Below are 10,089 nucleotides of genomic sequence, written 5' to 3'. Positions count from 1 at the left end.
CATATAGCCCTGAAACCACCACTGAATGACATCCCCCTTTTTGTATTCCTTGCCTACATTCTTGGGAATGTGTACTACTTTCTCAGAGGGCATTGAAGAATTGCTGCTACCATCTATGCTGGACCTACTCTTTAGCTCCAGTTCAGAGTTAACCCAGGAATTGGGACTGTGGAGTCAAAACTATAGCTCCGCCATCCCAGTTAAAACCGAGTTAGATCACACTGGCTGTCCAACTTTATTCAGTGCTCTCTCAGCTTTTGTCTCCTGCAATCGTGCCCGCGTGGGTGTCCGGCGTTCACTCTGCACCTCCAAGTGTGAACGCTGACACCCACGCGGGCACGATTGACGGAGGCAAAAGCTGCGAGAGCCAGTGAATATGTACACACTCACATGTGCATAAGGGTAAAGGTATGCCCATGAGGGGCCATATCCCGGAACACTACAAATAGACGTACATTGGTGCAGGGTGGAGTGATTGACCCACGCCATGAAGAAATTGCAGTGAGTTATTTCCCCTGGCAATGAAACATGTCGGCTTTTAGATGAGCAGACACACAGCACTGAATAAAGTTGAACAGCCAGTGTGATCTAGCTCGGTTTTAACGGGGACTGGCAGAGCCATAGTTTTGACTCCAGAGTCCCAATTCTTGGGTTAACTCTGCCACACACTGAAACTAACTGTTTGGTGCATAGGCAGTATTTGACATCACACCCTAGTGCCTACTTCTCTTTCCATTTCGTTTACTCACTTTAACACAGTTTTGTTTCGGGTTGCTGGTCGCTGATGATGAGAACCTGAGGAAGCAGGCGAGTACCTTCCTGCTCACTCCCACGGTGTTACTTCCGTGAGGCACCACCATCCCCTCTCACATTTTTTTATTTCCATTCCTATAGTTGCTCTATGCATCTGTAGCGTGATTGCATCACATGAGGATAGGGGTATAACTGTGGGAGCCACCAGCTAAAATCCATGCAGTAGATAATAATTGTCTTTAAAAAAAAATTAAATGGTGACACACATCCTAATAGCACAGATGGTATACTATTAACCGATAGCCCAAAATATTTTTGGGGGAATCCAAAATGGAGTGGTTAGGATCTGTGCTGCATATTCACTGTGTGAACAGGTCTTATGTTGTGAATGACAAACTACTGCTGCCTGGACCTGAGGGATCCTCAATTCCCAAAAGCACATCAACCCTTTGAATAGGCTCCTCAGCCTCCATTCTAAGATCTCCAGACTGCCTATTACCATGTCTGGCTGCTATCCTGGCCCTTAGTGTTTTTGTAGCTCTTTTTAGGTCTCGCCTTTTCCATTCCGAAGGAATGGGAAATGGAGAGAATTCAAGTGCTCAAAATCCTCATGAAACCAAGGGCTTTTTGGTGCGTTTTTCTTTGAGTTCACGTGAATCACGTGACCAAACAAGCACGCGCATCAGCCTCCCTCCCTCCCTCCTAATTGCATTTTGTTCACGGCCGCCACCACATCAAAGGGCTTCTCCCAGCGTGTGCTCTGCGGCTTCTCCTCCCCTAATTATTCATGGCTGGCCGGCCGTACTTTCAGTTTCCCGGCCGCTCTTTATTGAAAGCTTTTTGCCTATCTCACTGTCTATCCTCGATCACTCCGCTGCTCTCTAGCTATGCTTGTTATTTATTCCTTTTCGTGTCCGTCTGTTCTCCATGTTACTCTCGGCTTCGGCTGCCTCTCTGCTGCTCTCTTCTGTGGCTCACCCCCTTATCTATTCTCCTCTGTGCCTCTTTCTCATGTGTGCTTCTCGTTCTGCCCCATCTCTCCCCCACTGTATCTGTCACCCCTGTCTGTCTATCCTCGGCCCCTGTGTCTCCTCTCCACTGCTGTCCCCCCCTATCGTTTCTCCTCGTGTCCGTCTGTTCTCCATGTTACTCTCGGCTTCGGCTGCCTCTCTGCTGCCCTCTTCTGTGGCTCACCCCCTTATCTATTCTCCTCTGTGCCTCTTTCTCATGTGTGCTTCTCGTTCTGCCCCATCTCTCCCCCACTGTATCTGTCACTCCTGTGTGACTATCCTCGATCACTCCGCTGCTCTCTAGCTATGCTTGTTATTTATTCCTTTTCGTGTCCGTCTGTTCTCCATGTTACTCTCGGCTTCGGCTGCCTCTCTGCTGCCCTCTTCTGTGGCTGTCTATCCTCGATCACTCCGCTGCTCTCTAGCTATGCGTGTTATTTATTCCTTTTCGTGTCTGTCTGTTCTCCATGTTACTCTCGGCTTTGGCTGCCTCTCTGCTGCCCTCTTCTGTGGCTGTCTATCCTCGATCACTCCGCTGCTCTCTAGCTATGCTTGTTATTTATTCCTTTTCGTGTCCGTCTGTTCTCCATGTTACTCTCGGCTTCGGCTGCCTCTCAGCTGCCCTCTTCTGTGGCTCACCCCCTTATCTATTCTCCTCTGTGCCTCTTTCTCATGTGTGCTTCTCGTTCTGCCCCATCTCTCCCCCACTGTATCTGTCACTCCTGTCTGTCTATCCTCGGCCCCTGTGTCTCCTCTCCACTGCTGTCCCCCCTATCGTTTCTCCTCGTGTCCGTCTGTTCTCCATGTTACTCTCGGCTTCGGCTGCCTCTCTGCTGCCCTCTTCTGTGGCTCACCCCCTTATCTATTCTCCTCTGTGCCTCTTTCTCATGTGTGCTTCTCGTTCTGCCCCATCTCTCCCCCACTGTATCTGTCACTCCTGTCTGTCTATCCTCGATTACTCCGCTGCTATCTAGCTATGCTTGTTATTTATTCCTTTTCGTGTCCGTCTGTTCTCCATGATACTCTCGGCTTCGGCTGCCTCTCTGCTGCCCTCTTCTGTGGCTGTCTATCCTCGATCACTCCGCTGCTCTCAAGCTATGCTTGTTATTTATTCCTTTTCGTGTCCGTCTGTTCTCCATGTTACTCTCGGCTTCGGCTGCCTCTCTGCTGCCCTCTTCTGTGGCTCACCCCCTATCTGTTCTCCTCTGTGCCTCTTTCTCATGTGTGCTTCTCGTTCTGCCCCATCTCTCCCCCACTGTATCTGTCACTCCTGTCTGTCTATCCTCGATCACTCCGCTGCTCTCTAGCTATGCTTGTTATTTATTCCTTTTCGTGTCCGTCTGTTCTCCATGTTACTCTCGGCTTCGGCTGCCTCTCTGCTGCCCTCTTCTGTGGCTGTCTATCCTCGATCACTCCGCTGCTCTCTAGCTATGCTTGTTATTTATTCCTTTTCGTGTCCGTCTGTTCTCCATGTTACTCTCGGCTTCGGCTGCCTCTCTGCTGCCCTCTTCTGTGGCTCTCTATCCTCGATCACTCCGCTGCTCTCTAGCTATGCTTGTTATTTATTCCTATTCATATCCGTCTGTTCTCCATGTTACTCTCGGCTTCGGCTGCCTCTCTGCTGCCCTCTTCTGTGGCTCACCCCCTTATCTATTCTCCTCTGTGCCTCTTTCTCATGTGTGCTTCTCGTTCTGCCCCATCTCTCCCCCACTGTATCTGTCACTCCTGTCTGTCTATCCTCGGCCCCTGTGTCTCCTCTCCACTGCTGTCCCCCCCTATCGTTTCTCCTCGTGTCCGTCTGTTCTCCATGTTACTCTCGGCTTCGGCTGCCTCTCTGCTGCCCTCTTCTGTGGCTCACCCCCTTATCTATTCTCCTCTGTGCCTCTTTCTCATGTGTGCTTCTCGTTCTGCCCCATCTCTCCCCCACTGTATCTGTCACTCCTGTCTGTCTATCCTCGATCACTCCGCTGCTCTCTAGCTATGCTTGTTATTTATTCCTTTTCGTGTCCGTCTGTTCTCCATGTTACTCTCGGCTCTGGCTGCCTCTCTGCTGCCCTCTTCTGTGGCTGTCTATCCTCGATCACTCCGCTGCTCTCTAGCTATGCTTGTTATTTATTCCTTTTCGTGTCCGTCTGTTCTCCATGTTACTCTCGGCTTCGGCTGCCTCTCTGCTGCCCTCTTCTGTGGCTGTCTATCCTCGATCACTCCGCTGCTCTCTAGCTATGCTTGTTATTCATTCCTTTTCGTGTCCGTCTGTTCTCCATGTTACTCTCGGCTTCGGCTGCCTCTCTGCTGCCCTCTTCTGTGGCTCACCCCCTTATCTATTCTCCTCTGTGCCTCTTTCTCATGTGTGCTTCTCGTTCTGCCCCATCTCTCCCCCACTGTATCTGTCACTCCTGTCTGTCTATCCTCGATCACTCCGCTGCTCTCTAGCTATGCTTGTTATTTATTCCTTTTCGTGTCCGTCTGTTCTCCATGTTACTCTCGGCTTCGGATGCCTCTCTGCTGCCCTCTTCTGTGGCTGTCTATCCTCGATCTCTCCGCTGCTCTCTAGCTATGCTTGTTATTTATTCCTTTTCGTGTCCGTCTGTTCTCCATGTTACTCTCGGCTTCGGCTGCCTCTCTGCTGCCCTCTTCTGTGGCTGTCTATCCTCGATCACTCCGCTGCTCTCTAGCTATGCTTGTTATTTATTCCTTTTCGTGTCCGTCTCTTCTCCATGTTACTCTCAGCTTCGGCTGCCTCTCTGCTGCCCTCTTCTGTGGCTCACCCTCTTATCTATTCTCCTCTGTGCCTCTTTCTCATGTGTGCTTCTCGTTCTGCCCCATCTCTCCCCCACTGTATCTGTCACTCCTGTCTGTCTATCCTCGATCACTCCGCTGCTCTCTAGCTATGCTTGTTATTTATTCCTTTTCGTGTCCGTCTGTTCTCCATGTTACTCTCGGCTTCGGATGCCTCTCTGCTGCCCTCTTCTGTGGCTGTCTATCCTCGATCACTCCGCTGCTCTCTAGCTATGCTTGTTATTTATTCCTTTTCGTGTCCGTCTGTTCTCCATGTTACTCTCGGCTTCGGCTGCCTCTCTGCTGCCCTCTTCTGTGGCTGTCTATCCTCGATCAGTCCGCTGCTCTCTAGCTATGCTTGTTATTTATTCCTTTTCGTGTCCGTCTGTTCTCCATGTTACTCTCGGCTTCGGCTGCCTCTCTGCTGCCCTCTTCTGTGGCTCACCCCCTTATCTATTCTCCTCTGTGCCTCTTTCTCATGTGTGCTTCTCGTTCTGCCCCATCTCTCCCCCACTGTATCTGTCACTCCTGTCTGTCTATCCTCGATCACTCCGCTGCTCTCTAGCTAGGCTTGTTATTTATTCCTTTTCGTGTCCGTCTGTTCTCCATGTTACTCTCAGCTTCGGATGCCTCTCTGCTGCCCTCTTCTGTGGCTGTCTATCCTCGATCACTCCGCTGCTCTCTAGCTATGCTTGTTATTTATTCCTTTTCGTGTCCGTCTGTTCTCCATGTTACTCTCGGCTTCGGCTGCCTCTCTGCTGCCCTCTTCTGTGGGTCACCCCCTTATCTATTCTCCTCTGTGCCTCTTTCTCATGTGTGCTTCTCGTTCTGCCCCATCTCTCCCCCACTGTATCTGTCACTCCTGTCTGTCTATCCTCGGCCCCTGTGTCTCCTCTCCACTGCTGTCCCCCCCTATCGTTTCTCCTCTCTCCGTGCAGCCGCTCCTCTGTGCCTGTCTCTCTTCTGTGCCTGTCTGTCTCTCATTTGTGCCTGCCTGTCTGTCTCTCCTGAGTTCTGCTCCTCACACTGTTACCCTGCATGCTTCGAGTGCAGCACTCAGCACGCTGCTCGCTTCCTAATTCCTCCGACAGAGTTTACCAGAAAGGTGCTGAGGAGAGGGTGTCTCAAGAACTTGTACGACATCAGCGTTCTCTCTATTTCTCACACTTCCATCTTCTTGCCTTTCCACCTTTCCCACCCTCTTCACCTCTCCTTTTTTCTTCTTCCTTTTTCCCCCTCCATCTGTTTCTTTATTTTTCTGTTTATTTCATTCTTTTTGTTTCCTACTCCTATTTCTTTGGCTTGTGTTTCTTTCTCTTCGTCCCCTATTTCTTTCTTCCTTCTTCTCTATTTCTTCCTATCACATCTATCTACCTTCTTCCGTTCCCTCCCTTCCCTTCTTTTGTGTAGCACACTTTTACAATGTATTTTTTCCTTGTTTTGTGCTATGGCTCTCTTTGTGTAGGGGTCGCCCATAATAAGCAGCATTCCACCCATTTGATTAAAGTGAGGTGCACTATGAGTGAAGTTTTAAAGAGGAGAGGGAGGTAGCTACTTAGAACTCGCTAGATTGTGTACAAACGCAACAGAGCAAAGAGACTGAAAGATTCAAACCTGGATGTGGTGCCACGCAGTTTGGGAGTGGATAGTTAACAAGATTAACAAGCATTGGCATAGCCAATAGGTCAAGCATTTGGGACCTTATAAGTGTTTAGCCATGCAAAAGTTGGTGCTGTTGCACCAAGGATATTCTGCTGCATAACTAAATACTTATAGGGTCCAAAAAGCGAGACCTATTGGCTATATTTATACAGGCACGCGCTTTTGGGCCATAAACTTTCACGGCCATCTGTTCCCCAGCTCCAGCACCTCCCCTCTCTCTCCCCGCGCACAGCCTTACTTGCATTTCTCCTCCCCCTCCCCAGCCAGCTTCCCCCAGGCCGTGTTCCCTCCTACCTTTCCTCCTCTCTCCCTGCTGGCATCCCCCTCCCTTCTCGCCCAGTCCTTCTTGTTTGAGTCTGTCTTGCCCTTTGCCCTCTTCCTTCCTCCTCCATTTGTCCTGGCGCCTCCATTTCTCACCCCGCTTGGCTGCACCTCTTGACACCTCCCGGCTCCTGCTCATATCTCTGCTGTAACGCATTAGACCCACGATGGGTATTCGCCGATTCATCGCTTTCCTGCCTCTCAGACTTCCAGTTCCAGCGCTTAAAAGCCTCTTTTCTCCCCAACACCGTCTTGTCAGGCCTCCATCGCGTTCTTTCTATTGTCACTGTTATGACTCCATGGCGAATTTCCACATAGGTGTCCTTTCAGTCAGAATCTCTGCCTCCAGTTTTGCCCCATCCGCAGAGTCTATTTTACGTTTTTGTTGTCTTTTTGCCGATCTCAATTCATCCCCCGTAGCCCGTCTCCAACCATCTGTTTACTTCCATTCCTCTTCCTGTAGTCCCTTCACTTCCATCTGCCGTGGCTCCCCCTCGTCTCTTTTCACATCGTTTGCTCTTCCTTGTGCTTTTCTATCCTTTTCTTTGTCCACTTCCATCCCACCCCGGTTACTCATCTAAACCCAATTCTTCCGTTATGTTTAATCCCCTTCTATCTTGCCGAAATTTCCCATGTCTTCACCTTTACTCGCATTCCGTTCACACCAGACTAAATTCTCCCCTCATGCTGATCTAGAAGTCCTATCTCCGCCATCTAGGTTTCAGTTCTATCGCCCCCCTCGTTCACTGACTAATATCTCTCCCAGGAGTTGAGTTCCTTGAAGTAAGTGGGCGGTCATGTGGGCGCTATCTGCCAGCACCAAATGTGCACACCAGGGGCCGTGGATGCTAAAACACCACAGTGAAATGAAGTCCCCACAGTACCCTCGTGAGCCTTCTGCCTCCTCCCGCGTGCACGACCTGACCTGCCGGTGACTCACGCGCCACACACTCCCTGAACCTCGGCCGGTCACACTCTGAGCCGAGACGCGCGCCTTTATTCCCTCATTCTACCCGAGCTGCGCTGTCTTCACAGCCGGGGGATTGATGCTGTAAGGACTTCCCCAAAGAATGCCTTTGAGTGCCCCAACCGATCACCGCCGCCTCTGGGGGTGTCTAGTTACACTGGGCTGTACACGCCGCTCAGCTGCCTCATTGTATTGGTGACCCTTCTTTAGTTCAAGGCCTCTGTTTGGTGCATGAACGAAGCAGGCACTAATATTTCTTTAGGTGTTTTTTAAAGCACCTTTTCTAGATTTATACAGTTTAAGTGCCAGGTCGTTCATAACAATACATCTTGGCTTTGGGGATAGATGCTCCACTGTGGAGGTGCACGTGTGTTGTTTTACATCTAAACCAGCGTACGGTGTACATTTCTCAGCAATCCCCATACAGACAAGCATTTGCAATGCAATAGGTCTCGCATTCACGAGAGTTTGAGCTATTACAATTGCAAATAACAATGCCTTTTATTTTTGTTTTCATTTTAAAAACATAAAGGGCTTTGTCATTTACAAAACCAATAGCTCCAACTTTCCTACTGCGAGACCTATTGGCAACGCCAGTGCTTGTTTCCTGGTGAGGCCTTTGATTTGGACTTTTAGGTTTTTGACAATAGCCTTCAACTCTTTTACTTTGTAGGCTAAGAAGTTACAACTTTGTGGCCTTGTCGTCCACATGGTAGGGTGCATAATATTTAAACATGGGACATGTGGAAATGTAATGTCAGGAGCTCCTTGCATTGATAAGAGGTTACAATTTTATGGTTCCAATTCTTGGGGCTCTGAACATGGACACACTGCAGCCTAGAAATCACCACTAAGACTCATCCAAAGTCCTTGTATGAATAATGCCTGCTTCCCATTTCATTCTTGGACTCGTTGGAAAACCTATGTTTGCTTCCATGAACTACTGATCCTAGAATGCACTGCCCATATTCATGGAGATCCGGCATCCACTGTGCCATAATTTCAATGGAATTTGTCTTGTTGTTCATCAGCATTGAATTATTTATTCCAGGACTTGTGAGAGGTAGGAATTGCACACACCTGAGACTAGTTTTATGCAGCCCAGTCATGTGACTCCGCCCTGGGCTTCCTGTTGCCTGAAACTACTTATAATTCTTAAAGCTCCTTATTCATGCATTAATGTTAGTACCTTGGTATACCATATCCCTTGTTCCCTGCTTCCTGGTCTAATCATGCCTTGCTTCAGCCAGATCCTGTGCCTTGTTCCTGACCAGCTTGCTGCATATATCTCCCAGGCTTGCATTGTTTTTTCTTTCCTCCCTTGTCTCCCTTTTTTTCTCAAGTCAGGTGCAACTCCTGGGCCTCTCCCTTTCTATATGTTCATAGTTCCTTCAGTTCTTGCTATGATTTCCCTTTGATTATTCCTTTTGTTTGTCATGGTGCTTGTATTTCCTCCCAGTCTCCTACCTTCTACTACTTATGTGCCCTTTCTCCGTGTTTCTCTTGCAGTCTCTAGTTTCATTGTAGTTACAGGTATCCTTGTGCCAGTGCTGCCCAGTTCGTTCTCCAGTTCTTTCTTTGAATACCCTGCTCATGACTACTTAGGTTCATTTCTAATGCTTGCTCTGTGTACTCCTCATGCTGCCTTGTGTCTGGTAAGTGTACTATTTTTTCTCACCTGCGTATATAGCTGGCTCTTGCTTTCAAGGGGGAAATTTCTGTCCAGATTGTTTGCCTGTGTTCCATGTAGTCTTAAGTGACTTAAGTGTGACAAGTGAAATATCTGTTTTCCTAGGAGTCGCCATGTGTCTCCTTCTGGACCCATAAGGCTTGTCTCATGTATGTATGTACAATCCTTATTAGTGTACTAAGGTCCGGATACACAATCACATGTGCTGCATCCGTTCTATGGGGTTTGTAGGATGACTATTATGGAAGCTGAACATTTCCTATAAAAATGTGTCACTACTAACGATAATCTGTCTTGGGCTTCAAATATGAAATATGCGTCTTAAAATGACACGCAGAGTTTTGGTGTTGAAAAACCAAAAGGCTTTCACATTCAATGCCAGGCATTAACTAGACGCCTTAGGAAATACTGAATCGTGCATATTTAACATGACTGCCTTAAGATTCTGCCCTATTGCAGAAGTGTGCTTTTTATCAAATTTACAAAGTAAAATGTGTGCAGTACTGTGCAGATTGTATTAAATTAACACAACACTTGAAGATGCAGAAAACACAGTGTGAATAGAAAATACAATACTTAGATACTTTTGAAAAACTGACCTCATCTTAGCCTTCTCTTTTAATGCAAAAATGTATTGAAACTCTAAAACTGATTCAGTGAAAAGAATGTGCCTTTGCGTTTTTGTGAAATAATGAAGATGCTTGTATATTTTGTAGCTGCTAAATGTTATCTGGTCACACAGAGCACCATTCACAATTGTTTGCTTTCTGACAAAATACACGTATTAAACAAAATGCATCTTTTGATTTTTTATATTTCTAATTAATGAATTTCCTGCTTAATAATATTTTCTTGTAGCTAGTGTAATGTTTTTACACAGATTATTTGTTTAGATTAGGGAAGTGAAG

Source organism: Lissotriton helveticus, chromosome 8 (genome assembly GCF_964261635.1).
Source record: "Lissotriton helveticus chromosome 8, aLisHel1.1, whole genome shotgun sequence".
NCBI lineage: Eukaryota > Metazoa > Chordata > Amphibia > Caudata > Salamandridae > Lissotriton > Lissotriton helveticus.
Note: the sequence above shows the minus strand (reverse complement) of the source record.